The 3,803-nt window shown below is 34.9% G+C and overlaps 2 protein-coding genes across 2 annotated transcripts in view; both read left to right on the top strand.

Annotated features, from left to right (window-relative positions):
• The first annotated feature begins 703 nt into the window (after window positions 1–703).
• LOC103518462 (glucose-6-phosphate exchanger SLC37A2-like) overlaps window positions 704–3,803 on the top strand; it is a 19,520-nt gene continuing 16,420 nt past the window's right edge. Inside the window, exon 1 of the mRNA XM_008483532.3 lies at window positions 704–944. The gene's annotated coding sequence lies outside the window, so the exon portion shown is untranslated. The remainder of the gene's footprint in view (window positions 945–3,803) is intronic.
• The window catches only part of LOC103518466 (glucose-6-phosphate exchanger SLC37A2-like), an 8,881-nt gene continuing 5,897 nt past the window's right edge, over window positions 820–3,803 (top strand). Inside the window, exon 1 of the mRNA XM_026830254.1 lies at window positions 820–945. The gene's annotated coding sequence lies outside the window, so the exon portion shown is untranslated. The remainder of the gene's footprint in view (window positions 946–3,803) is intronic.

Below are 3,803 nucleotides of genomic sequence, written 5' to 3' on the forward strand. Positions count from 1 at the left end.
ATACGTTATTGCGAGGGCCATTGATTGAAGTATTTATTGACTCGGTGGTGAAGTGTGAAATGAGAGGAAACTATGCACCTATGTGCGGGAAACGTTTAGATTTTTTCTTCTTTTTCTTCGTCGTCGTGATCATCGTCTTCTTCTTCTTCATCATCATCTCCTTGTTTCTTCTTCTTCTTCTTCTTCTTCTTCTTCTTCTTCTTCTTCTTCTTATTCGTCTTCTTTTTCTTATTCGTCTTCTTTTTCTTATTCGTCTTCTTTTTCTTATTCGTCTTCTTTTTCTTATTCGTCTTCTTTTTCTTATTCGTCTTCTTTTTCTTATTCGTCTTCTTTTTCTTATTCGTCTTCTTTTTCTTATTCGTCTTCTTTTTCTTATTCGTCTTCTTTTTCTTATTCGTCTTCTTTTTCTTATTCGTCTTCTTTTTCTTATTCGTCTTCTTTTTCTTATTCGTCTTCTTTTTCTTATTCGTCTTCTTTTTCTTATTCGTCTTCTTCTTCTTCTTCTTCTTCTTCTTCTTCTTCTTCTTCTTCTTCTTCTTCTTCTTCTTCTTCTTCTTCTAATTGTTAAAGGTAAATTCTTATTTTATTTTTGTGTAGGTAGGTAACTTTTTTGTTTCTCTTTACCATACAGTGCTGCGCTCTACAAAAATTATTTAAAAGCTACATCAAATCAGCTGTTGATAAACAAAAAGAAAATGTAAACAAAAGAACATTTTTCTGTGGAAATGAAAACTGATAACGGAGAAAATAGAAAATTCAAGTGATTTCATTTGTCCTTCCTCTTTCTGAGTGCTTTTGACTTCTATTTAAAGTGTGTTTAGTGAAATTTTAATAATTAGATCATCGCGGAAAGTTAAAATGATACATCAGGTTAGGAACACCATTTAATTTGGTGTATCAGGTAACACACACTGCTTCAGAAAGTCAAGCAAAATTTTGACAACATTTTGATAACTCTTCGTTGGTTACTTTATGGTTTAACTTTGCTTTATCGATATGATAAAGGAAATACCCCTAATCAGACACAAAATGGGTTAAGGTAGGTTTCTACCTTTTAAAGGTTTCTAAATTTTCTATTCGAAAAACAATTTGAATTTTCTAGTTTATCCTGGTTAGTTACTCGATGGGTTAACTTTAGTTTATTTTGGGTATCAATAGACTACGAAACACTCCGCACCAAAGACTAAAATGGGTTAAGGAAGCTTGCCGGTAACAATTTTGTTCAGGTAAAAAAATGGCAACTCTAATTACTTTCCTTAAGCAAAGTTAATTTTTTCATAATTTGGTTAGGTAATGAAAACTGTTTAATCTGAAAGTGTCAACAATGATATTGGGAAAATGGTGATCAACTGCTAAAAAAGTAAAAATCATGTAGGTATACCTCGGTAATTTGGTACTTCCACCAAAATATGAACATTCTTTCTTTTCTCTTGCCTATATTATGCTCTAGCCAGAGTCTAGAAGTCCAAAAGAAATCCTGGTAATGACACGTGGTGTGATTGGGCTCCATTTGACGGTCCTAATGCAAATGCTCTACTCGGCACACTGGATTCAGCCTTTCTGTTCTCGTATGCTTTCTTCATGTTTATCAGTGGAATCATTGCTGAACCAAAAGAAAACTTGTAACCTATGGCGCTCCTAAGATTTCCCCCTTGGAAAAAGATGTATTGTTTTCGCTATCATACCTAAGTTGGTAGTCAAAAATGGCAACTCTAATTACTTTTCTTAAGCAAAGTTAATTTTTTCATGATTTGGTTAGGTAATGAAAACTGTTTAATCTGAAAGTGTCAACAATGATATTGGGAAAATGATGATCAACTGCTAAAAAAGTAAAAATCATGTAGGTATACCTGGGAATTTGGTACTTCCACCAAAATATGAACATTCTTTCTTTTCTCTTGCCTATATTATGCTCTAGCCAGAGTCTAGAAGTATAAAAGAAAACTTGTAACCTATGGCGCTCCTAAGATTTCCCCCTTGGAAAAAGATGTATTGTTTTCGCTATCATACCTACAGTGTCAATTACATCGCCCTTCAGCAGAATTTAAATACTCTAAATTTAGTTTATTACTCCGAGTAACACTAGTAGGTACCTACACACTACACATAGTAAGCAAGGATGCCACTATCAAGTATCAAGTGGTACTTGTCAAATGTGTAAACATAGTAGGTACATACTTAGCTGTACATATTATTATTTTCAAACATAGTATACATTTAGTCGTATGTTACACATAGATAATTAGTCGTATGTTACACACGTACTTAGCCGTATATTAATCATTACAGGTCTTTTTTTTAAGTAATAGATATTATTGTATAGGTCTTAGTGTCTGACCTACTAACGAAAACTTCACCTCGGGGACCCACCACATTCATTGTTCTCACGACACCGAAATTTCTTCCAGTGTCAGCAAAAAAAATTTTCGACCGTGCACTTTACAATTAGGTAATTGGGTGCCATCTAATGTGGGCAAACTGACTTTCCACTACTAGGATATAATAGACAAAAGAGGATGATTTTTTTTTTTACTACTTTATCTTCTAGCCCTCTAGACAGCAACGAGAGCACGTTAAATGCACCAGCTGTTCCCGATTGATCACTGAAGTTCAGCAATTTTACGCGTGGTTTGTATCCTGATTGCTGCTTTTTCACGGCCCCAATCAAGCTGGGTGAGGTTAAATATAAGAAGATGGGTAAAGGTGTATAACCCCCGTTACAAAGCCCACCTCTGTGGCTGAGTGACTAAAAAGAGGTACTGGGTTCGAATCCCAATTGGGACGGAAATTTTCGAGCCAACATCTCGGATGGTGTTGGATGTAAAAATGTGCCCTAAAGTGAACTTTATTTCTAGAAATAATATACCTACAAATCCGGAGCTGTCAGTGTTAACATGTCAATTATTCTACTCTTTCTTGTTGGTATCTTAGTCAATGGTCCTTATGCTCTCATCACAACTGCTGTGGCAGCAGAACTGGGCAATCATGAGTGTCTACAAGGGATGTACCTACAAATCTACCTTCTATTCTTAATATCCTACAAATCTTTTAAAAAACTACAAAGATGGGTAAATTATTGTAGATAATTCAAATCAAAAACTACCAAGTACTTAAGTAACACGTAGGTAATTCAAAAATACTTTGAAATCTTCAGTCTGCTGATAAGTAGTCTCCTCAGTTCGTTCGGCTACGAGAAAAAAAATCAAACCTACAAATCTCCCTTCTATTCCCAATATCCTACAAATCTTTTAAAAAACTATAAAGATAGGTAAATTATTGTAGATGATTCAAATCAAAAGCTAGCAAGTAATACGTAGGTAATTCAAAAATACTTTGAAATCTTCAGTCTGCTGATAAGTAGTCTCCTCAGTTCGTTCGGCTACGAGAAAAAAAATCAAAATTCACAAACGAAACACAAAAATCGCTACTTTCGTTGCACGGACGAAAAAAATCGAAATAAAACAATAAATCGAAATGAAAAAACGACTCCGGACTCTATTTAGGCTCGAAGATCAGGATCACGCGACTATCCCTTAAATATGAGCCTGATCTTCATCAATCTTCACCCTTCTATTCACAATTTGTGAAAACAGCCACTTGGAGAGTCAGTCGGTCCGGCCTCGTATCCATAGCGCCTTCTTGACACCTTCTAAAAACGCTAGCCTTTTATTCATACACACTCCTTCATAAAAAACCTTTTCAAAAAGCTAGCATTAAAAAAGCACCGGCTCTAATTGGTATATGACAGGACTCCATCCTCCCACATCACGCTTTCAAACACGCGCTTATAAAAAAAAAGCTTA

This window comes from Diaphorina citri, unplaced genomic scaffold, assembly GCF_000475195.1.
Source record: "Diaphorina citri unplaced genomic scaffold, Diaci psyllid genome assembly version 1.1 scaffold2202, whole genome shotgun sequence".
NCBI lineage: Eukaryota > Metazoa > Arthropoda > Insecta > Hemiptera > Psyllidae > Diaphorina > Diaphorina citri.